At 38.2% G+C, this 27,077-nt stretch overlaps 1 protein-coding gene and 1 long non-coding RNA gene across 4 annotated transcripts in view; both read left to right on the top strand.

The window, feature by feature from the left end:
* Nucleotides 1–27,077, top strand: part of LOC115216322 (nostrin) — a 389,446-nt gene that overhangs the window by 82,298 nt on the left and 280,071 nt on the right. The window lies entirely within an intron of this gene.
* Nucleotides 26,054–27,077, top strand: part of LOC118765088 — a 21,360-nt gene continuing 20,336 nt past the window's right edge. The window contains exon 1 of the long non-coding RNA XR_005000938.1: nt 26,054–26,065. This is a non-coding gene — a long non-coding RNA (uncharacterized LOC118765088). The remainder of the gene's footprint in view (nt 26,066–27,077) is intronic.

The following is a 27,077-nucleotide window of genomic DNA, read 5'->3' as shown; positions in this document are numbered from 1 at the left end:
GCATGCAAATGTGTGTATGTGTGTGCATCCAAATGTGTGTGTGTGTGTGCATCCAAATATGTGTGTGTGTGTGTGTGTGCATCCAAATATGTGTGTGTGTGTGTGTGCATCCAAATATGTGTGTGTGAGCATGCAAATATGTGTGTGTATGTGCATACAGATGTGTGTGTGTGAGAGAGCATGCAAATATGTGTGTGTGTGTGCATCTATGCAAATATTTTTGTGTATATATGTATGTGTATACAAATATTTATGCACGTATAATATGTATGTATGTATGTAAAGATATATATATATGTATGTGTAGTATGTCATTCTCATCATCACTTAGTGTTCATTTTCCATGCTGGCATGGGTTAGATGGTTTGACTGGAACTAGTCAGCTGGAGAGCTATACCCAGGCACTTGACTGGTTTGGCTTGGTTTCTACAGCATGATGCCCTTCCTAATGCCAACCACTCCAAGAGCACAGTAGATACTTTTTGTGTATCACTGGCACTGGCCACAACTACCATTTCACTTGGCTTGACATGTCTTCTGAAGCACAGCAAATTGCCAAAGGCCTTCATCACTAGTCATTGCCTCTGTGATGTATGTATGCAAATATAAATGTATATATATATATTTCTTTATTGCCCACAGGAGGCCAAACATAGAGGGGACAAACAAAGACATACAAAGGAATTAAGTTGATTACACCAATCCCAGTGCATAACTGGTACTTACTTAATTGACCTCGAAAGGATGAGGGGCAAAGTCAACCTCGGCGGAATTTGAACTCAGAACATAGTGGTAGACGAAATACTGCTAAGCATTTTGCCCGGCATGCTAACAATTCTGCCACCTTGCCGCCCTCTGTGTGTGTGTATATATATATATATATGTTATGAGTGTATAATATTTATTCCAACTTACTGTCATCATTTGAGAGATGCTTTTTTTTGTGTATTTTTTAATATTTTATTGTGTCTGGGGAGAGTTATTTTCTTTTTGTGCCTTATAATTTAACACACTCACCAGTAAAATTTCCACTTTTTCCTTATTTTTATTTTCCTAAAATTTTTGTTGCGTCTTGCAACCTCTTTAGTAGTGTTGACTCTTTTATATTTTCTTTCCTTAATTTTCATTAACAAAACTCTTCATCATCCAATCTGTTCCCTGTCATCATTTGTTTTTGTTGTTGAGTTCTATGTCAATCCTTTATAGAGCAGATCTGTCATTCATAAGTATTCCACCCATGACCATTCCATCATGAATATTAAAGATTATATTATCTAATATGTCTTCCCATTTTTATTTAGATGGTAACATGTTGATATGTGGGAGATCTGGCTGCTATATTTAGCCGGTCAAGTGACTGTATAGAGCTGTCCAATATTTGTTGAGTTGTTTCTTAAAGTTGAAAGCTGGGTCTGGTTAAAGAAAAACACGAGTCTTGGACTTGAAGTTGGTGGGGTATATGAAGTAGAACTCAGTACTAATAGGGTGGATCAAAGTACAGAGTACGATTATAATGACAGACTGTTACTTTTGCCTTGTTTTTCCATTCTTTTGGACTCTTTATGGTTTATTCATCTATTCAAAATAAACATTTATTATACAGGATGGCCCGAAAGTAGGTTTACAGTTATCACTTAGGCACTTTAAACTTCTTTTAAAACATTTTGTTACATTTAAATTTCTATCTTACAATTAACTAAATGAACATAGAATAATGGTTTCATATTTTTTTATGATTAAGATCTAAACTGTTAATATATGAATGCGAAAGAGATAGTTGAATAACTGTAAACCTACTTTTAGGCCACTCTGTATTTATCTCTCTCTTTCCACTCACATATGCATGCACACTCATTCATATCCATATACATGCATCTATGTGTGTGTGTGTGTGTGTGTGTATGTATATATATATATATATATATTATTTACATTTGATGGATATTTGTCCTCCTCTTGTTTGTTGTTAACACAACGTTTCAGCTGATATACCCTCCAGCCTTCATCAGGTATCTTGGGGAAATTTTGAACCTGGGTTCTCATTCCCAAGCTATTTTTCCATATTATTATTAATATTCAGGTCACTGCCTGGAATCGAACTCGGGGTGTCTACATCATATATATATATACACATACATACAGCATGTGTTATGTGTATGCTTATTTACTGAGAATGCTTGATAAATAATTAGAAATAACAAGTGTCTCCAAGGAAACAAATAGGAAGAATGAAACAAATGTGAATAGGTACAAAAGGTTTATATAAAAGCGACAGGACAAATAATGAGAACGGAACTTGTGTATATTTACATGTATGAATATAAACAAACAGACTTTTGTTTTTATAAGCATCAAAATGTGTATTCAACGATACAAATTAGATATTTCTTTGAATGCAGAATTGCTGTTAGAACAGCAGAAATACTGGGTCTGTTACCCTTACAAAGCGGAAAAATTTCTCAACAACCATCCATGACTGGTTTTTTCCGCTTTGTAAGGGTAATATACCCAGTATTTCTGCTGTTCTAATGGCAATTCTGCATTTAAAAAAATCATCTAACTTGTATCAGTCAATATGTGTGTGTGTGTGTATATATGTGTGTGTGTGTGTATATATATATATGTGTGTGTATATATATATGTGTATATATATCTATATATGTGTATATATATATATATATATATACCTCCTCCTTTTCCTTCTTTGGACACTAAAACTCTGCTTGCGAAGACCTTGTTGAGGCAAGTGAAATCAAATCAATCAAAATCAAAATCAAATTCGATGACTGGCATCCGTGCTAGCAGGGTGCAAAGAGCACCATACAAGCGTGATCATTGAGAGTGCAGCTAACCAGCTTCCGTGCCAGTGGCACTTAAAGGGTACCGTTCAAGCGTGATCGTTGCCAGAGTAGCCAACTGGCTTCCGTGCCAGTGGCACGTAACAGAGCACCATTCGAGCGTGATCGTTACCAAAGTCGCCTTACTGGCACCTGTGCTGGGGGCATGTGTAAAAGGATTCGAGCGAGGTCGTTGCCAGTACTACCTCACTGGCCCCCGTGCCGGTGGCACGCAAAAAGCACCCACTACACTCTCGGAGTGGTTGGTGATAGAATGAGCATCCAGCTGTAGAAACTCTGCCAAATCAAGATTGGAGCCTGGTGCAGCCATCTGGTTCGCCAGCCCTCAGTCAAAATCGTCCAACCCATGCTAGCATGGAAAGCGGACATTAAACGATGATGATATATATATATGGCACGTAAAAAGCACCAACCGATCATGGCCATTGCCAGTCTCCCCTGGTACCTGTGCCGGTGGCACGTAAAAAGCACCCACTACACTCACGGAGTGGTTGGCGTTAGGAAGGGCATCCAGCTGTAGAAACACTGCCAGATCAGACTGGAGCCTGGTGCAGCCTCCGGGCTTCCCAGACCCCGGTCGAACCGTCCAACCCATGCTAGTATGGAAAACGAACGTTAAATGATGATGATGATATATATATTAGAAATATTGAATTTCTAAATATCTCTTAGAGATCTGTCTCTACATATCCGTACCGATATATATATTCTTTTAGTTTTATTTGTTTCAGTCATTTGACTGCGACCATGCTGGAGCACCGGCTTTAGTCGAGCAAATCAACTCTAGGACTTATTCTTTGTAAGCCTAGTGCTTATTCTGTTGGTCTCTCTTGCCGAACCGCTAAGTGACGGGGATGTAAACACACCAGCATCGGTTGTCAACCAATGGTGGGGGGACAAACACAGACACACAAACATATACATACTGGAGACTCCACTAGAGTGGATGTAAGCACTAATATATGATTTATAAAAACATGTAACATATTAATAAATATCTGTAAATATAAAACCATCCAGATTTCTGAGTACCTTACCTCTTCTAACATATATAGATATGTATATATGTATGTATATATGATGGGCTTCTTTCAGTTTCCGTTTACCAAATCCACTCACAAGGCTTTGGTCGGCCCGAGGCTATAGTAGAAGATGCATGCGTAAGGTGCCATGCAGTGGGACTGATCCCCGAACCATGTGGTTGTGAAGCAAGCTACTTGCCACATAGCCACTCCTGCGCTTATTGAATATATATATATAATCATTTAATGTCCACTTTTCCATGCTTCAGTGGCCCAGCTGGAATTTGTTGAGGCATATTTTCCATGGCCAAATGCCCTTCCTATCATCAAAACTCACCTGCTTCCAAGCAAGTTAATATTTCCCAGGACCAGACATGTTTTCACAGATTCATCATCATCATCATCGTTTAGCGTCCGTTTTCCATGCTAGCATGGATTGGAAATGGATATCGCTTGCATGACGATAACATTCATTTACAAGTATCATATGAAGTCAAGGCAAGGAGACAGTAACAAACACACACACACACACACAGAAAATATTTTCATGCATAATGTAGGATTTCATTTATGTATGTGTATATAATATTTTGGTCATATTATGCGGAGAAAATCCCTGGAGATGGACATCATGCTCAGAATGGTCAGTGGCAAGAAAAGAAGAGGCCGACCAAGAACCCGCTGGCTTGACACCATCAAGAAGGATACCGGAATGGACATAGCCAATCTGAAAGAAGCGGCCCAGGATAGAACTGACTGGAGGACACTGATCCAACGAGTGACCGAGAGTCGACTTCGACTGAGTGGATAGATAGATAGATAGATAGATATGTGTATATAAATGCATCATTTGTTTGGATAACACACCCAGCACAGGGTTTAACTTATCCTATGCAATAAGTCTTGGCACACTGTCGATTACGATGAGGGTTCCAGTTGATCCGATCAACAGAACAGCCTGCTCATGAAATTAATATGTAAGTGGCTGAGCACTCCACAGACACGTGTACACTTAACATAGTTCTCGGGGAGATTCAACATGACACAGTGTGTGACAAGACTGGCCCTTTGAAATACAGGTACATCAGAAAGAAAAAGTGAGAGAAAGTTGTGGTGAAAGAGTACAGCAGGGTCCCTCCATCCCTACTGGAGCCTTGTGGAGCTTGAGATGTTTTCCCTCAATAAACACTCACAATGCCCAGTCTGGCAATCGAAATCACGATCCTACAACTGTGAGTCTGCTGCCCTAACCACTGAGCCATTGCACCTCCACATATAATAAGTAGAATGGGATAATATAGTGTTAAAGGGGGATAATTTCACCATCATGTTTTGTTTGATAACATTCATTTTAAATAAACTGAAATCTGATTAATATTCTTGAAATAACAAAGAAGAATATTTTTGTTTTTAATTGAGTTAATTTCTTCAATACAACTAATTAATCAGTTTAGACATCTGATTTACAATGTCTGCTTCATAGTCAATAAATCCTGACTTCAGTAAATGAAAGTGTACTCTGGTGAAGGAATTAACATATTGCTAGAGTGTATTAAAATAATTCCAAACACCCAGTCTTCAGCAATGCGATATTGCTGATGATGATAATTGTAATGATTTTTAAGTAATGCACATGGCTACACATTTAGGCAATGGGTTACTCAACTGGGTTTGCAATAATAATAATAGTAATAATAATCCTTTCTATTATAGGCACAAGGCCTGAAATTTGGGGGAGGGGACAGACGATTACATTGACCCCAGTACTTAACTGGTACTTAATTTATCAACCCTGAAAGGATGAAAGGCAAAGTCGACCGTGGCAGAATTTGAACTCAGAATGTAGCGACAGGTGAAATACCTATTTCTTTACTACCCACAAGGAGCTAAACACAGAGAGGACAAACAAGGACAGTCAAACGGATTAAGTTGATTATATCGCCCCCAATGTGTAACTGGTACTTATTTAATCAACCCCGAAAGGATGAAAGGCAAAGTCAACCTCGGCAGAATTTGAACTCAGAACGTAGCAGCAGACGAAATACCGCTAAGCATTTCGTCCAGTGTACTAATGATTCTGCCAGCTTGCCGCCTTCATAATAATAATAATGATGATAATAATAATTTCAAATTTTAGTGCAAAGCCAGCAAGTTTGGGGGCAGGGATAAGTCAATTACATTGACCCTGGTACTTATTTTATTGACCCCAAAAGAATGAAACACAAAATCAACCTTGGCAGCATTTGAATGTAAATCAAATAATAATAATAATAATAATAATAATAAAGAGCAGTAATAAATGAGTGAAGACAAAATATATAGTGTGTGTGTTCGAAATACGATATTGGTTTCAACACACAATTTCACATCAGGAATCTTGCTACGCAAATTGATAATAATAATAATAATAATATTAATCTTCCTAATTTTGGTACAAGTCCAGCAATTTTATTGGGTCACAATGTTGATTATATCAACCCTAATACTCAACTGGTACTTATTTTATCAACCTCAAATGGATGGAAGGTAAAGTTGACCTCAGTAGAATTTGAACTCACAACACAAAGAACTGGAATAAAATAATAATAATAATAATAACAATGATAATATAATAATAAATTATCATTTCTAATATTGCTACAAGAACACACATTTTCATGAAATAGGCCATTATTAATTATATCTTACCTTCAGTGCTTGATTAATATTTTATTTCAATGACCTTGGAAGGAAGAAAAACAAAAGTAACCTGGCTTTGAATTCAGAAAGTAACAAGTCATAATTAAATGTCACAAGACACATTATCTAATTCTGCCATCCATCATTCTTATGCTCAGCATCATCATTTAGTGTCTGTTTTCCATGCTGGCATGGGTGGGACAGTTTGACAGGAGCTGGTAAACCCTGGAGCTGCACCAGGCCCCAACCATCTGTTTTGACATGGTTTCTATGGCTGGATGCACTTCCTAATGCCATCCACTTTACAGGGTGTACAAAGGGTGATTTTTATGTGGTGCCAACACATAATAATAATAATAAACATTGTATTCATTATCATCATCATTTGATAACGTCATTCCCATGCATGCATGGAGCAAATGGAATTTGTTGAGACAGATTTTTTTTCTACTGTCCAGTGTCCTTCCTGTCACCAACCCTCATCTGTCTCCAAACAAGGTAATATTTCCCTATACCAGGATATGTCTTTCATGGAAGACTGGAAACGAACAGCCTTGCCTGATTGACAACAATGCATGTGGTCCAGATAAGAGTATACAATGGGCTTCCACACAGTTTTCATCTACCAAACCCATTCAGAAGGCTACGGTTGGCCCAGGTCTATAGTAGAAGACACTTGCTTGAGATGCTGCTCAGTGAGATTGAACCTAAGACCACATGGTTTGGAAGCAAATTCCTAAAGCAAACAACCAAACATGTCCCTAAATAATGATTAGTAATAAGGTCTCAGATTGATGCAGAGGTATACAGTCAATCTAACTGACCCCTGGTACTTCATCATCATCATTTAACATCCATTTTCTATACTAGCCTGTTTGACAGGAGCTGGTAAGGCCAGGGTCTGCACCAGGCCTCATTATCTGTTTTGGCTTGGTCTCTATAGCTGGATGCTCTCCCTAATACCAGCCTCTTTTACAGAGTGTCCTGGGTACTTTTTACGTGGTACCATCAGCAATTTTATCAACCAAGCATGGATGAAAGGCAAAGTAGACCCATGTGGGATTTGAACTCAGACATAGAAATCTAAACTAATTATCACATGATAATTTGTTTGTTGCTCTCTTGATTCTGACAATCCATCAGCCTTTCATTTCAGGTCTAATGACATGCAAAACGGAATATTAACAGACGGAAATATTTTATGAGGATTCTTGAACAAAGGCATCTAATGTGTACGTGGAAGAATTGGTGGTGGTGAGGGTGGTGGGTAAATACATTTTGAATAGATTATGACAATGTGTGCAAAAATGATATTAGAATGTCTAAAAATAGTTTGTCATTGTCGTCATTATCATCATCATAATTACCACCACCATCATCATCATCATGTAAGCAACAGCAACTTGCTGATGTTGGTGCTTATGATGACAATGGTGATGGTAATGATACAGAGAGAGTTGATGATGATAATGATGATGATTGCAAAGATTCTAATGGTCATGGCAGTCACATATCTCTGACATAATGATGATGATGATGGTGGTTGTGGTGGTCGTGGTGACAGTTGTAGATGTAGTAATAGTTGTATTGATGATGGTGATGATGTTGGTGAGTGGTAGAAATAAAGTTAGTAGTGATGATGGTGGTGGTGGTGGTGGAAGTGTTATTGATGGTGATGTTGGTGATTGGTAAAAGTTGTGGTGGTTATGGTAATGGGGGATGGGAATAATTATGATTGATGATGCTGTTGAGGTAATGATGCTTGAGATAACAGATGACGAGGAGGAGGAAGAGGTGGATGGCAATGACCACGATGAAGATAATGTCTATGATGAAGTGTGCTGCTTGGCCTTTATGTTACTGTTGTTGATGATGATGGAAAATGATGGCAGTGTTGTGACAGCATTGATGCTGATGATGATGGCAATGGTGATGATAATGATAATTAACTAGCTTTTTTTTTTTTTAATTTTTTCTTTAATTTAGTAACCTGATCTGACATCATGTCTTCATGGATTTTATTCAAGTATTCAAGGAGATTATTGGAGGTGAAATATGAGAGGGGTGTGTCGGTGTGTAAGAGAGAGAGTGTATAATATCACATGACCTGCTATTTTTGACTCCCAATTGTGTTATTAAGCAAAGTCAAAGTTAACAATGTATAACAAGATATTATTGACCGGTCATACTGGGGTTTCCTTCTCAACCACATGGTACTGGGTTCAGTCCCACTGCATGGCACTTTGGACAAGTGTCTTCTGCTATAAGCCTTGTGAGTGGATTTGGTAGACAGAAACTGAAAGAAGCTTCTTGTGTATATATTTACATATGTGTGTGTCTTTGTGTCTGTGTTAGTCCTCCAACAGTGTTGGTGTGTTTATGTCCCCATAGCTTATCAGTTCAAGAAAAGAGACTGATAAAATAAGAACCAGGCTTGACCCATTAACTGCCAATTTTTTTTATTCATATTTTTTGGCTTTGGTAGGTGTCTTACAAGTTATAATAATATATAGTATAATAATATATTTCGAAAAGTCCCAAATAAGGATTGCTGAAAGAACAATATATTGATCCTTTTCTATTCAATTGCAAAACTAAACATATTAGGTTTTTTTTTGGTTTTTGAAGCTATAGTATCAAATGTGAATGTGTATGAAATATCAATGAATGATATAAATGGGAAATGCAAAACAACCAAAAAAACGTGGCACCTTGGGCAAGTATCTTCTATAGCCTTGGGCCAACCAAAGCCTTGTGAGTGGATTTGGTAGATGGAAACTAAAAGAACCCCATCATATATATATGTATGTTTGTGTGTCAGTGTTTGTCCCCACCAACATCGCTTGACAACCGATGCTGATGTGTTTATGTCCCTGTAACTTAGCGGTTCAGCAAAAGGGCCTATAGAATAAGTACTACACTTACAAAGAATAAGTCCTGGGGTGTATTTGCTCGACTAAAGGTGGTGCTCCAGCATGGCCACAGTCAAATGACTAAAACAAGTCAAAGAATAAAACAGTCAGTATTTTTGTAGTTCAAACATTGCGATTTATGACATAAAATGTCCTTTAGCATTATCCAGAGATAATAATGACAAACTTTAAACTACTAAATATTGTTAAACACACCTCTGCAAATGCTATGTACATAAGCAATTCACTTTAAATACAATGACCAACTGGCAGTGAGATGGTTTTAGCAGATCCCCCAATGGGGCTCATGGCAGGCAATGGGTTAAAAGAAAAAAAAAGCCTTTGGTGTTGACTCATGGGACTAAAATTCATCATTGTCCCAGCCTGGTCACAGTCTAATGACCAAAACAAGTAAAAGATAAAAGAATTGTTTACATTATTTACATTTGACGGATATTTGTCCTCCTTGTTTGTTGTTAACACAATGTTTCAGCTGATATATCTTCCAGCTTTCATCAGGTGTCTTGGGGAAATTTTGAACCTGGATTCTCATTCCTAAGATATTTTTCAATATCATTATTATTATTATTCAGGTCACTGCCTGGAATTGAACTTGGAATCTTGGGGTTAGTATCCTGCGCTCTTAACCACTATGCCATATCTGTCAAATGTAAATAATGTAAATAATTCCTCATCTCTTAAATATAGAAAAGAATTGTTATTGTTGTTTAGCCACCAGTCAGCCTTGACTGAGTTGGATAAGAAGTATTCCTACTCTGACCGCCATATCTTTCTCACAAACATTTCATACTTATGATTGTTGTTGTTGTTCTTTGTTCCTTCTTGAGCCATACCTGGCTTATAAGGGACGGTTTTCTACATTCCATTGGCATATAGGTTTCCCATGTAGATGTGATGCCAGTCCATCACAGGTGAGCTGCTTGATGCAGAAGGAAAGAGTGAGAGAAAGTTGTGGCGAAAAAGTCAACAGAGGTTTGCCATTACCTTCTGTCGGACCCGTGTGGAGCTTAAGTATTTCGCTCATAAACACACACATCGCTCAGTCTGAGATTTGAACCCATGATCCCTTGACCACGAGTCCACTGCTCTAATCACTAGGCCATATGCCTCCACATACCTATGATTGCCTTATCCTTTTCAAAGTGAAAGAGTTTTATTTAAAGAAGATTTGGTTGCTATTCCAAGCAGATCAGGTGACCATGTAGAAGTTCCCTTAGTTACAAGGTAACAAATTTTGTTGATGGAGCAGGCATATGATTAACAGCATTCCACCAGTTTTAGCTGTATTATGTTTGTGGTGCCACCAGAAAAGATCTGCAGGAGTTGTGTGACCCTAAGTATTTATATTAACTTTGAGACTTTATAAGTCGTTCAGGAATAAGAGGGTGATGAATATTATTTTGGTGTCATAACATGAAGAAATTGAGAGGTAAATCCTCTGTTGAATACAACATTAGTTTAAGGTGCTACTTTGAAAGCATCCAGTCCACACTGTAAAGTGGTTGGCATTTGGAAGGGCATCCAGCTGTAAAAACCTTGCCAAAACTGACCTCGCCTGTGCTTGTGCCAAGTTAAAAGCATGAAGTCCACTCTGCTGAGTGGTTGGCATTAGGAAGGGCAACCAGCTGTAAAAATCCTGTCAAACAGTTACAGAAGTCTGGTGCTTGCTTCTGCCTGGCCGGCTCCATTCAAACCATCCCACCCATGCCAACATGGAAGGCAGGCGTTAAACGACGATGATGAACATTCCTGGATGAGTATTGTACTTATTTCTATCAAATATGTGAATTGACTCAATGTTGGAAATAAGGTATTCACCTCCAGAATCTAAAACAACATCTGCAACAGATTGCAACTCATTATCTGAACCGGTGGTCCAATATCTTTTTCCACCAGTCCAACCCATGTTAACTGCTAAATATTTACTGTTGAGTGAGCTTGACCCTTGACTCTTGATTCAGCCTCACCTCACCTCACTATGAATACAAAAAAAACCAATTAAAAGCGGCATCACCGATCCATCACGCAACCCTCCAACTATTAGTCAACCACTTCCACCCCATCCATCATTCCATTCCTGTCTCTGTATTTGCAATTCTCCATTTCTGTTCATAATGATGTTTGGTGTCAGTCCCAGTTTAAACATTTATTGTAATTAAACTTTGAGGGGATGTTGTTGTTTAACCCCAGGTCAAACACTGACTGGACAAACCTATCATCAAATATGTTCCAACTATAACCATCCCTCTTTTTTCAGACATGCATCCTCTAATATTAGTCAAGTGTGACTTGAGGGATATTTAGCTACTATTTCTACATGTGTAGAGGCTTTGTGTTCCATTAGGTTGTTCTTGTCTGGTCAGACCTCATTAAGGAAACCTACCATCAAATGCTTTCCAGCTGCAACCATCCTTTTTCCTGTTTGCAGGAAACCAAAATCTCATAATCCAAGCTCTCCTTTTCTTTGTTAATAAAGTGTGATTTGTGGGAATTTGGTTGCTATCACTTGTAGGTTGAGTGACCACCGTTCCAATATGTTAGCTAGAATGGTGATGATGATGATGATGGTGGTGGTGATTGTCATTGTTATCATCTTACACTATAGGATGGACCATGCACATTGAGGTTGTAGGGGGCCATTACGAAAGTGCTCCATAATATGTAATGTGTTAATAACACGAGAGGCATCTGAACAACGAAACCTGGCACAAATAATTAATTGGCCTGCCTATTAAGACAGATGAGTGATCTGCTTATCAAGGCTGAAACCTATTTTAATTTAGTCCATATTCATTTGTTGTAATTCCTTGCCCTTTTTGTTGTTGTTGTTGTTGACATATTTGTTATTGTCAATGTTACTTCAGTTGTTTTCCATAGTTGCAGTTATTGTTGTATTAGTTGTGGTTGTTGTCTTGGTTGCTGTTATTGTCTCTATTGTTTTTGTCTTTGTTGTTGTTGTTGTCGCCATTGTTCTTCATTTGTTATTCATTTCCATTACTTGATGGGAATGGCTCTAACCATGTGACATATAAGATTTCCATATCCCTTACCATTCTCATTGACAACCCTCACTTGCAAAGCTTTGATAGTTTCATTTTAAAGAAAATATGATATCAGGCTGAGTAAAAAGTAAACAACATCTTGAAAAATGCAATTCATCACAATATATTTCAACAATGCAGAAATTTTATTCATCAAAGTACCATTACAATCAACACATTTTTGCCAACGGGTTACAAGTTTGTTTATTCTGGTAACATAAAAATCTTGAGTTCTGGGGCTGATGAACTCTTTGAATGCACTTTCAGCATCGGTTTGATTTTTGAACTCCTTCTCTCACTGGAAACCATCAAGGTGCTTGGAAAAGTGGTATTCGGTAGGAGAAAGGTCTGGGGAATAAGCTGGGTGGGGAAGAACTTTGTAGCCAAGTTCCCTCGACTTCTGGAGTGCCATTAGTGAAACATGTGGTCGAGCATAGTCATGAAGAATGATTAGCCCTCTTTTGTTGACCAGTCTGGGACGAATAAGTAGCTGTTTTTCATTCATTTTGGCTATATGTTTCTGCAGTAATGGTTTTTCCAAATTTGAAAAAGTTAGAGTGGATGAGTCCAGCAGTACACCACAAAACAGTCACCATAACCATCTTGAAGAGCTCAGGTTTAGGGAAGATTTTTGGCACTTCATTTTGGTCCAACCACCGTGAAGAACATCTTTTATTATTGTACAGAACCACTTTTCATCACAAGTTACAATGCAATCGAGAAATGGACCAGTCTGGTTACGGAGAAGAAGCAATGAGCAAATTTCATATCTGAGCATTTTCTGATTTTCATTCAAATTGTGTGGTACCCATTTGTCAAGCTTTTTGATTTTCCGATCACATGCAAATACTTGCAGGCAGTTTCCTGGCTAACCTGAAGTTCTTTTGCCAGTTCACGAGTGGTTTTATGTGGATCTTTCTCAATGATGGTTTTTGATGACAGGATAGGTGTCCATTACACTCATCTTCAAGGCTCAGGTCCCAACTGTGAAATCGTTTAAACTATTTTCGAACTGTCTACTCGCTGATCATTTCCTCACCAAACATTTCGTTGATATCGCGAGCAGTTTCAGCTGCTTTACATCCTTTTTTGAAGTTGAACAGCAAAATTGCTCAAATATTGAGCTTTGACAGATCCATTACAGATGACTGTAATAACGGTGAAAAAAATATCAGTGTTAATTTATGGATGCCTTTGGACAAATCTATGTCTGTATTATCAGATAATTGCACAAAAATGTTTTAAAAAATTCAAAACTCTGCAAAAATCTGGTACAAATTCTTCATGGTTCAATACGATGCTTACCTTTTACTCAACCTGATAGATTTCTAAAGTTCCTGAGTGAACATCGCAACAGAGTGGCATATGTGGTGTGTAGTATCCAAAGATCTTCTGTTTAGCATTCACATATTTACATTGCATTTTTGCTAGCATTATGACATTGCTGTAAACTGAGTCTTAGGATTTGTTTGCATCATATTTCTTGTAGGTTTTTTTGTAACTGAAATTAGTCTGTTTGAGATTGTGTGTGTGAGATAAAAGAAATATATCTGTGTGTATGTGTGTGTGTAAATTCTTATCTTAGCTTTACTTCATCACCACACTATGACCTTCATGTAATGATTTAACCATAACACACACACACACACACATACACAGAATCATACTCAGGCACACTACATCTTTCACACATATTCACATGCTCAAATCTGTTATCTGGAACCATTCTTTCCTCATAACCATTATCCTGCCAGCATCCAGATCTAATCTCCATTGAGCAGCCAATATTGCCATGGGGAAGAAGACAGCAAATCCTCTTTGCTCTAACATCAAGAGCTTAATACAAGAAACTAAAAATTTTGATTATTCTTTTAATACAGCCAGCTATTTCATGAACAATTTCTCATTTCTCTCTCTTTCACCGTATCTTTGACTGTCTGGCTATTTGTTCATTTGATCTTTTACTTTATACCTTTTACTTGTTTCTCTCATTCAACTGTGGCCATGCTGGGGCATTTCCTTGAAGGGTTTAAGTGCAGTGGTTCTGAATCATTTTTTGTCTATGGACCCTTTTTGAATCCTATTTTATTCTGTTGGGCTTCCATAACCATTTGATGCATAAAATAATTAACATATTTTGCATATTGTAGAAGTATAAACCATTTACATTATTTACATTTGACGGATATTTGTCCTCATCTTGTTTGTTGTTAAATACGTTTCAGCTGTTATACCCTCCAGCCTTCATCAGGTGTTTTGGGGAAATTTTGAACCTGGGTTCTCATTCCTAAGGTATTTTTCGATGTTGTTGTTGTTGTTATTATTATTCAGGTCACTGTCTTGAATTAAACTTGGAATCTTGGGGTTAGTAGCCCATGCTCTTAACCACTATGCTATATGCCTGATGAGGGCTGAAGGGTATATCAGCCAAAATGTTTTGTTAGCAACAAACAAGATGAAGACAAATATCTGTCAAATGTAAATAACGTTCATAATTCCTCATCTCTTAAATATAGAACTGTATAAAGCATTTATTGCACATAAAGTTTAACAACAAAACCTTACGTGAACCCCAGTTTAGAACCACTTATTTTTTAAGCCTGGTACATATTATATTGATATCTTTTGCCACACTGCTAAGTACTGATTAATTATGTACATCCATTCGTCTTCTGTCCACCCACCCCATCTTTCTGTTTCTCTGTGTGTATATGCACATGTATTTGTATATGTTTATGCCTATAGTTCCCTGTGCTTGTGTGTAGCCCTTCCCCCCACACACATATATTTGTTTGTTCATTTCATGTCTTTTTAATGCTATTATGGGTTGGACAAATACTTAATTATTGAGGCCCGTTTATTATAATTGGATTCCCTTCCTGTCATGAATCCTTGTCTGCTTTTCAAGCAACGATATTTTGTTTTCTTTTTTACTCCACTTCTGCTTGATAGCACAGGAGTACAATGTGATTCGTTAACAGAAAATGTCATCATGTTGTTACCATTTCACTGACAGTTTCATTACAAGATTCAGAATGTAAACGCACGCAAATATCATCATCATCATTGTCATCATCATCACCAAGCATCCATATTTCAGTTAAACCACATTACCCATGCTAGCATAGGTAGCGCAGTTTAACTAGAGCTGATAAGGCAGCGAGCTGCATCAGGTTCCTTAGTCTGTTTTGGTTCGGTTTCTATGGCTGGATGCCCTTTCTAATGCCAACCACTCCACAGTGTACCAGGTGCCTTTTCACGTGTCACCAGCACAGGTTCCTTTTATGTGTTACCATCATGAGTGCCTTTCATGTGTCACTGACACAGACACCTTTTATGTGTCGTCGGAACAATGCATTTCACGTGTCAGCAGCACTGGCCACGATTACAACTTCACTTAGCTTCATGTGTCTTCTCAGGCACAGAAAATCACCAAAACTCATTCATAAAAATAAACATGTCCATATAGATGGCAGGCTACCATGGCAATTTCTATTCTTCCTCAAATTACTGCAACCATCTAAGCCAAGCTAAGCTGAACAAATTTATATACATGCACTCTTCTGTTTTGCTATGGCTGTGTCTGTAATGTAACACCAGATAAGTTAGAGTATAGTTTTTCATTATAGATATGAAAAAATAGGGGAATAAATTGAATGAAAGGACAGGAAGAGAGAAGTTATGGCAGAGAAGAGGAACCGAAAACAATACTCAGAGAGTCTGAGAGAAAGACAGAGGCGTAAATTAGATAATATAGTTTAACCTTTCACATTTTAGCGTTGTATCTGTTGTGTGTAATCATTTTAATGTAGATCTCATAGGATATGGTGATTACTGCGTCTTTGGGGAGATGGTTTTATGTTCACATATGTGCAGGTATATTGGTGTACATGTGTGTGTATAATGTGTGTGTGTGTATGGACATATATGTCTGAACATGTGAATATATGTAAGTATATATGTGTGTGTGTGTATATATATATATATATATATAATATAAACATCCGTTCTTGTATATGTGTGTCTGCGAATATATATAATATAGATATGTATTTTTGTGTGTGTGTGTGTGTGTGTGTATATAAATATATAATATAGATATGCGTTTTTGTGTGTTTATGTGTATGCATATATAAAAGCATGTGTGTTCGTGTGAGTGCACACAGAAATAGCTGTAGTTGTCAGGATGTCTGCATTATTCTGTTACTGTGTTTATGATAATATTAGTATGTGTGTATGTATCTATATATAGACATGTATGCATGTGTGTGAGCAGGTATGTATGTATATTTGTACAATGCACACACACAGTCACAGTCAAATATGCACAGTCTCTTTCTGACTCAAATATGTAAGTACATGACGTAGTGTTTGAAAAGCCTTACTTTATCACTTTCACCTTTTAAAAAATAAATGTTTAAGTCATCTTTGCATACTGAGTTGTTATTCAGATAATGTTTTATTTGTGCAAACAAAACTACATTTGCCATCTGTGTGCATATGTGCGTGCATGCATTTCTGTATATGTGTATGTATGATTTTTGTTCTATTTGAGGTTTCACTTTGTTGCTATTCTTAGTTTCTGATTCACTTTCTTCACAGTTGCCGGTGCCATGTAAAATGCACTGGTGTTGGTACCACATTAAAAGCACTGGTGCTGGTCATCATCATCATCATCGTTTAATGTCCGTTTTCCATGCTAGCATGGGTTGGATGGTTTGACTGAGATCTGGAAAGCCAGCGGCTGCACCAGGCTCCAATCTGATCTGGCAAAGTTTCTACAGCTGGATGCCCTTCCTAACTCTAACCACTCCAAGAGTGTAGTGGATGCTTTTTACATGCCACTGGCACAGGAGCCAGTCAGGTGGGCCTGGCAACGAACACGTTCAGATGGTGCTTTTTATGTGCCACCAGCACAGGAGCCAGTCAGTACCAAGTAAAAAGTGCTGGTATCATGTAAGAAGCATCTGGTACATTCTGTAAAGTGGTTGGCATTAGGAAGGGTATCCAGTTGTAGAAACCAGGCCTAAGTAGACTATAGATTTTGTTGCAGCCCTTGGCCTTGTCAGCTCCTGTCAAGCCATCCAACCCATGCCAGCATGGAAAACGGACATTAAATGTTGTTGATACTGATGATGATTTAAATTTAATGCACACATTTGTATGTACATGTATTTATATATGTGTTACTATGTGAGGGCTGTGAAGGCATGTGGACCCATTGCCTGCCATGAACCCCATTTGGGGATCTGCTAAAAAGAGTTTCACTGCCGGTTGTTCGTTGTATTCAAAGTGAATTACTTATGCACATTGCATTTGCAGAGGTGTGTTTAACAATATTTAGTAGTGAAAGTTTGTCATTATTAAGCTTTGGCTAATTCTAGAAGACATTTTATGTCATAAATTGCAATTTTTGAACTACAAAAATATTGACTGTTTTGAAAACATTTTTTTTTTTGCATTTCCCATTTATATCATTCATTGATATTTCATACACATTCACATTTGATATTATAGTTTCAAAAAAACTAAAATATTTTTTATTGCAATTGAACAGAAAAGGATAAATATGCTTTTCTTCAGCAATCTCCATTTGGGACTTTTCAAAAAATCTATCATAATTTCCAAAATAATTTACATATGAAAAAAATTTAAATACTATTTATTATTTTAACTCGTAAGACACCTGGCAAAGCCAAAAAATATGAATAAAGAAATTTGAATAAATATGAATAAAAAAGTTAATGGGTTAATAGTTTGGGTATGTAGCTCACAATTGTAAGACCATCAATTCAATTCCTCGCAGCACATTTTGTGTCCTTGAGCAAGACACTTTACTTCATGTTGCTCCAGCTGGCAAATATGGGTTGCACCTGTAATTCAAAGGGCCAAGCTTGTCACATTCTGTGTCATGCTGAATCTCCCTAAGAATTATGTTAAGAGTGTGTCTGTGGAATACTCAGACACTTGCATGCTAGTTTCACAAGCAGGATGTTCCTTTGATTGGATCAACTGGAACCCTTATTATTGTAACCAACAGGGAGCCAGGCCACAATGTGGGGGTGGGGTGGGGGCATTCATACAAACAATTTCAGTTTTTCTTTTTCTTTTCCATATATAAAATTAACAATTGCAGCATGGAAAGTGTTTATAAGCCATTTAAAAACACAAAAACCATTAGATTCACTTCAACATCTAAATTTAATTTGTCAAAATATTTTCGTCACTTTGAAACCACGACCTGTTCACTGATAAAATTCCATGCTGCATCTGAGAAAGTAACTGTTAATTCATGATATATATGTATGTTGCAGCACAAAATTTTTCAGTGAACAGGTTGCAGTTTCAAAGCAATGAAAATATTTTGACAAACTAAATTTAAATGTTGAAGTGAATCTAATGGATTTTGTGTGTTTTTAAATAAACACCTTCCACACTGCACTTGTTTTTGTTTCAGCACATGATCTCAGATCAGGTCACATGCTATGCAAGTACATCTCCATAATATAAAATTAACATTTTCTTAAAAATAAATTCATATTTATATTTTTGTATATGTCTACATTCATACCATTAAAACCTCATTAAACATATTAGTTAACATCTGAAAGCCATTACTTCTCATGGCATCAGCCATAGATGGAAAGGCATTCTTGATGATGGTATTGTTATTATTTAGCCCCTGGTCTATCTTTATTGAGAATACTTAACTAAAGCAGTCAAACCATCTTATTTTCAGAAAGTGTACATTAATCAGTTTGTTTCTTTTAAGATGTGTAGTTTGAGAGAGTTTTGGCTGGTATTGAGGCTTTCCTCTTTGGCTCTTACTGGTCAGTTATAGGCTATACTCTCTTCTCCAAATTCAGGATTTCAGCAATCATAATTTCTAGGTACTTTGGTTCAACTGAAAATTGTAAATATACTTGGCTTCATCACTTTCAGTGACTTGGGTGTACACAATCCTTCCTTACTCAAGAATTTTCACTCTTCCTACACAATTACGACCAATTACAGAGAATGTTAGCCATAGTATTTACTAACCCCAACCCTACTCTATTGCAATTTTCAAAAAGTATATCAAATAACTGCAAAGTATGTTGTTTATTATAAGTGGCTCTTTTAGTTGTGTGTGTGTGTGTAACGATGATTCGTTTAATAGACTTACCAGAGAAACCAGCCGTCTTTTGTATTTAGTGACTTCTATGGTACTTGATGATATTGTAATAGCAGATTAAACCTGAAGTAAACCTGGAGTAGAGACAGCATATCATTGATGAGGTTACAAATGGCAACAAAAGGATTTTGACGAACCTAATTAACCAAATAATTAATCTAACAATCAATTTGTTAATTGGTTAAATAGTTAACTAATTGACAAGCAAATAATAGAACCAGTGTGTGTGTGTGTGTGTTTATTATTGGCATAATGATACTCCCACAATACAACAAAATCTGTTTCAACTCACAAGTTCACATCAAGAATCTTGCAAACCAAATACAAAAATGGAAAATTACCAGATGCCCAACTTTGGTATCAGTGGCACTACACAAAATGCCAATCATTTAATGGTCAATGCATTTGCCATTCTGAACTGGTTGAACTGCTTTGCATCCATACCTACCTAAATCACCGGCTCTTGTAAGATGAATCTCAGGTAACTCATCTAGTCAGGCTACATATCTTATTCGAATTGCATAAAGATTTTCCCAACTTTGAGTTTTGTTCTATATTGTCATTGCCAATATAGAAGACAGGATGGGAGTAACTGCAGTGTAGCTGGAAAGCGAGATAAAAATAGTCTCATCTTACTTTCAGAAAGAGTACATTAATCAGTTTGTTTCTTTTAAGATGTGGTGTAGTTTGAGGGAGTTTTGGCTGGTATTTCTAGCAAGGCCAAGTGTCACCTCACTGACTCCCATGCCAGTACCATGTAAAAAGCATCGTTCGAATGTGGTTGATGCCAGTGCTGCCTGACTGGCTCCAATGCCGGTGGCATGTAAAACATACCACTTGAGTTTGGTCGATGCCAGTGCCGGCTTACTGGCTCCCATGCCGGTGGCATGTAAAAGGCACCATTCAAACGTGGTCGATGCCAGTACTGCCTGACTGGCTCCCATGCTGGTGACATGTAAAATGCACCCATTACACTCTCGGAGTGGTTGACATTAGGAAGGGTATGCAGCTGTAGAAACCTTGCCAGTCCACTGTCAAACCATCCAACCCATGCCAGCATGGAAAGCAGACGTTAAACGATGATGATGATGATGATTGTGATGATTCTTTCTTCATAACCTCTATTTCCTTTCTCAATTAGAAAGACTTTAGGAAATCCTTACAAACATTTTAAAAAATTATAATTTTGTCAATACCTTTGAGACAGGTACTCAAATTGTGAACTTTTTCAATGTGACCCGTAACATCAGGCACAAGGAGTGTTGAAAAGTTCCTGGCTTTGGGTAAAAGAAAATACAGGAGGATCAGTTAATTTTGATTTTATTTAACATATTCCTCTCTCAATTTCACACGCGCATTGCAGTGGTCCTTCAGTTTTTCTAAACTCTGTAAAAGAACTCAGAAGGTTGGACCTCTAACCAGGCCTTTCATGATATCCTTAAAGCCAGGAACTTCCCAGCGCCCACTTTTATATGCATCAGTGTGTGTGTGTATGTCTGCATGTACAATAGCATATGTGTGTGTATTATGAGTGTGTTTGTGTTTGCAGAGATAAATGTATGTATGATACACAACCGAAGCATAATGTCCATTGTATAAACCTATGGCTGTCTAAACTTAAGGCATATCAAAGAAAAAACAACTAATAGAAACACCTTATAAAACTATTAACCAGAAAGTGGTAGAGATCTGATGTATCTATATTAACAGCTTTTCTGGCAACATTTTTATCTCTTGCCTTTCTGTTCTATGTTAATTCACCCCACCCCCCACCTCATATGATAACAAATATAGAGCTTCCCCAAATTAATTTAGTACAATCCTTTCCATTTCCAGGATGGTGAATTCTGTCAACACCACATCAATGTTATGCATAATACATGTCTCTCACAATTTAACTACAGATGATGATTATGCAATTTGAATTATGAAACTAAAATACTTATGTAATGTTAATGAAATATGTGTAAGATGATATAACTAAGCATAAATAATCTCTCATTTAGTTGTGTTTTCTACATATATTCTATTTTAATGCTCAAACCTAGTTTTCATGACAAAAGATAAAATTACAACAGACAAACAGGAATATACATGGCATGGTAAATATTGATTATTTGTTACACAATTTAAATTTTAGATTTTAGTGGATGAATATATAAATATATCCAACCCATGCCAGCATGGAAACAGATGTTAAAAGACGATTATGATATATGCATATAAATTATTAATATAGATGCATATGTATGTATATGTATGTGCGTATATATATATATGCATATATACATATTTTCGTTTGACGTCCACTTTCCATGCTGGCATGGGTTGGACGGTTTGACTGAGGACTGGTTAGCCAGAGGCTGCACCAGGCTCCAATCTGATCTGGCAAAGTTTCTACAGCTGGATGTTCTTCCTAATGCCAACCACACCGAGAGTGTAGTGGGTGCTTTTACGTGCCACCAGCACGAGGGGCAGTGAGGCGGGGCTGGCAATGACCATGCTCAAAAGATGTTTTTTATGTGCTACCTGCATGGGAGCCAGTTCAATGGCACTGGCAATGACCATGCTTGAATGTTGTTTTTCACGTGCCACATATATAGGTGCAGGAGTGGCTGTGTGGTAAGTAGCTTGCTTCCCAACCACATGGTTCCGGGCTCAGTCCCACTGTGTGGTACCTTGGGCAAGTGTCTTCTACAATAGCCTCGGGCCAACCAAAGCCTTGTGAGTGGATTTGGTAGACGGAAACTGAAAGAAGCCCATCATATATATATATATGTCACTTACCAATCGGGCCAACATACCAGCCAAATTGACTACATCCTTACAAGGCAAAGGGAGAGATGGCTGCTTATAAATGCCAAAACCTTCCCAGGTGAAGAATGTACCCCACAACATAGACTGGTAGTTAGTGACTTTAGGATCAGGACTAGGAGGTCAACCAGAAGACGACAAATATGGAGAAGAAGGATCTGGAAGCTTGAAGATCCTGCAAATGGACAGAGATTTAGGGACATATTACTTGAAGCCTCTGACGAAGTAGAAGGGGATAGAGCATCACAGGGGGTAGAAGACAGCTGGACGTTTCTAAGGGACAACCTGCTGAGAGCCACTGACCAGATCTGTGGCTGGTGCAAAGTCCCCTCTCGACCTAGAATAACGTGGTGGTGGAACAATATTGTAGACAGGGCTATTAGAGAAAAGAGACAGGCTTGGAAGGTCTGGAAAAATGGGGGTAGCAGGGGATTGTATCAGACTGCCAAAAGAGAAGCTAGGAGACAGGTTTATTTAGCCAGAGGGGAAGCAGATAAGAAAAAATTTGCCAATGTTCTGCGCCGTGAGGACCAAAGACTGGAGGTGTTTCGTGTTGCAAGACAGTGTGTGAGAGAGAAGTGTGTTCGCATGGAAGATGGTTCACTTGCGCTAAATGAGGATGCAAAGAGAGAGGTTTGGAGATGCCACTATGAAAGGTTGCTGAATGAAGAAAATGAATGGGATAAAGAGAGTCTGCCGAATGTTGACCCAACAGAGGGACCAGCTATCCGAGTTGATAGTTCTGTGGTAGCTAAGGCAATTAGAAGCATGAAGACAGGGAAAGCCCCAGGCCCATCAGGAATCACTGCAGAGATGCTCAAAATGTCTGGTAGTGTTGGCTATAGCCTAGTCACCCGTATAGTTAATCAGGTGATACACAAAGGGGTCATACCCAATGACTGGTGTAGCAGTATAATAGTCAACTGCTACAAGGTAAAGGTGATGCCCTAGATACAAATAACTACAGAGGTATCAAGCTTTGGACCAGGTGATGAAGGTTACGGAGAGGGTCATAGCCCAACTAATTAGAGAGAGAGTTAGTTTAGATGAGATGCAGTTTGGGTTTGTGCCAGGGAAAAGTACTACTGATGCTATATTCCTGGTAAGGCAGCTGCAGGAGAAATACCTAGCCAAAGATAAGCCCCTGTACCTGGCTTTTGTTGACATGGAGTAAGCCTTCGACAGGGTCCCCCGATCCCTTATCTGGTGGGCAATGAGGAAACTAGGGATAGATGAATGGTTAGTGAGAGCTGTGCGGGCCATGTACAGGGACGCCGCTAGTAGGGTGAGGGTTGGAAATGTGTACAGTGAAGAATTCCGGGTAGAGGTAGGAGTCCACCAAGGCTCAGTACTCAGCCCCCTCCTATTTATCATAGTCCTCCAGGCAATAACGGAGGAATTCAAGACAGGATGCCCTTGGGAGCTCCTCTATGCTGATGACCTTGCTCTAATTGCTGAGTCGCTATCAGAACTGGAGGAGAAGTTTCAGGTGTGGAAACAAGGATTAGAATCGAAGGGCCTCAGAGTCAATCTAGCTAAAACCAAAGTCGTAATCAGTAGGAAGGTAGACAAATCACAAACACCTTCAGGTAGATGGCCCTGCTCGATCTGTAGAAAAGGTGTAGGTAGAAACTCTATAAGATGCACCAAGTGTAAGCTATGGACACATAAGAGATGCAGCAATGTCAAAGGAAGGCTAACTAGGAAGATGGTTTTTGTATGTGGCAGATGCTCAGGAACAATAAACACTGAAAATGCTCTGAGACCAACTTCCGTCACTTTCCAGGGAGAGAAAAACTAGAAATAGTTGATAGTTTCCGTTACCTAGGTGACCAAGTCAGCAGCGGGGGCGGGTGTGCTGAAAGTGTAACTGCTAGAGTAAGAATAGCTTGGGCAAAGTTCAGAGAGCTCTTACCTCTGCTGGTGACAAAAGGCCTCTCGCACAGAGTGAAAGGCAGACTGTATGATGCGTGTGTACGAACAGCCATGCTACATGGCAGTGAAACATGGGCCGTGACTGCTGAGGATATGCGTAAGCTCGCTAGAAATGAAGCCAGTATGCTCCGATGGATGTGTAATGCCGGTACTCACACTCGGCAGAGTGTAAGTACCTTGAGGAAAAGCTGGACCTAAGAAGCATCAGTTGTGGTGTGCAAGAGAGACGTTTGCGCTGGTATGGTCATGTGGCGAGAATGGATGAAGATAGTTGTGTGAAAAAGTGCCACACCCTAGCGGTTGAGGGAACCTGTGGAAGAGGCAGACCCAGGAAAACCTGGGACGAGGTGGTGAAGCACGACCTTCGAACTTTAGGTCTCACTGAGGAAATGACTAGAGACCGAGACCTCTGGAAGTGTGGTGTGCGCGAGAAGACCCGGCAGGACAAGTGAGTCCACAACCCGTGGCCTTCTACATGGGATGGAGCCAGCCTACGTATGCATACCTTCCCTTCTTGGGACACAAAACTCTACTTGTGAAGACGTGATGAGGCAAGTGAGGATCAGAATCGAAATCGATCAATGGAAATTGCGAATGTGCTACCAGTGACGGTGGCATGTCAAAACTCTGCTTGTGAAGACCCGTTGAGGCAAGTGACGATCAGAATCGAAATCGATCAATGGAAATCGATCAATGGAAATTGCAGATGTGTTACCAGTGCCGGTGGCATGTAAGAAAACTTTCCGTTTCGCGACCGTTGCCAGCACCGCCCCGTTTCGTGTCCGTTGCCAACCTCGCCTGGCCCTCGTGCCGGTGGCACATAAAAAGCACCATCCGTTCGTGGCCGTTTGCCAGCTCTGTCTGGCACCAGTGCGGGTGGCACGTAAAAAGCACCCACTACACTCACGGAGTGGTTGGCGTTAGGAAGGGCATCCAGCCGTAGAAACACTGCCAGATTTGACTGGGCCTGATGAAGCCTTCTGGCTTCACAGACCCCAGTAGAACCGTCCAACCCATGCTAGCATGGAAAACGGACGCTAAACGATGATGATGATGATGATGATGTGTGTGTGTGTGATTGTTTGTCTCCCCACCATCGCTTGACAACCGATGTTGGTGTGTTCATGTCACCGTAACTTAGCAGTTTGGCAAGAGACCAATAGAATAAGTACTAGGCTTACAAAGAATAAGTCCTGGTGCTCCAGCATGACCACTATCAAATAACTGAAACAAATAAAAGAATATATATATACATATATTATATATATATGAAGTCAAAATTAGTTTTAAAAAACATAGCGATAACAATGAATAATGAATGTAATATCAGTTGAATGCTTGAGTAGTTGAAATAAATATGGAGTGATTTGATGCTTTAGATGTTAGTCCTTGTTCAGAAAGAAAAGGAGAAATATGGGAAAATGGAGTGAGAGAGAAAATGAAAGAATTTTAAAAATTAATTGATGGAAAGACATAGGTAGATGGAGAAGGGCTAAAAACCAGGGTTCCACCATTCTTTGGCGAGAAGCCTAGAAGCAAGGTGTGAGTGGATGTGTCAGAGTATTTGTGTTTGGTGGCAGGTGTAAGGGAAAATGATGTATGTTTGTATGTATTGGTGTAGAGTAAGTATGTGCTTAAATGTATATAAATGTGCAAATTTGGGGGTGTTGGTTAGTGAGGTGCGGGGGAGAAATATTTGTGTATATATAACCCTTAGGTGGGTAGAGTGAAAACTTGTGTATGTGTGTGTGATTAAATACATGATGGAAGTGATGTAGAATGGGGTAGAAGCATAAATGTGTATGCGGTGTGTGCATCTGTGTGTATAAACCAAAAACGTGGGGGGGAAAAGCATTTTCTAGAAGTGGAATTTTACATACATATATATATATATATATATATATATATATACTTGTATATGTGTGTATATAAGTATATATATACTTGTATATGTGTGTATATAAGTATATATATACTTGTATATGTGTGTATATAAGTATATATATATATACTTGTATATGTGTGTATATAAGTATATATATATACTTGTATATGTGTGTATATAAGTATATATATATACTTGTATATGTGTGTATATAAGTATATATATATACTTGTATATGTGTGTATATAAGTATATATATACTTGTATATGTGTGTATATAAGTATATATATACTTGTATATGTGTGTATATAAGTATATATATACTTGTATATGTGTGTATATAAGTATATATATACTTGTATATGTGTGTATATAAGTATATATATACTTGTATATGTGTGTATATAAGTATATATATACTTGTATATGTGTGTATATAAGTATATATATACTTGTATATGTGTGTATATACGTATATATATATATACACATGTATATGTGTGTCTCTATATATAAAACTAAGAATGTGTGTGTGTCTGTCTGTGTGTTTCCCTAAAACTTGAGAACTACACAACCAATTTCATTCAAATTTTACACATGCCTTACTTAAGGTCCGGGGAGTGTCATCGGCAAAAAGAATTTTAACTTTTATCCTTGGGCGACCCCACAGCAATATCATATCTTCTCCACTATTTCAGTATTACGTGTTAAAAGTGAAACAAAAACATCTCTCTT

The sequence above is a fragment of the Octopus sinensis genome, linkage group LG10 (assembly GCF_006345805.1).
Source record: "Octopus sinensis linkage group LG10, ASM634580v1, whole genome shotgun sequence".
NCBI lineage: Eukaryota > Metazoa > Mollusca > Cephalopoda > Octopoda > Octopodidae > Octopus > Octopus sinensis.
This window is presented reverse-complemented; position numbering and strand designations above follow the sequence as displayed.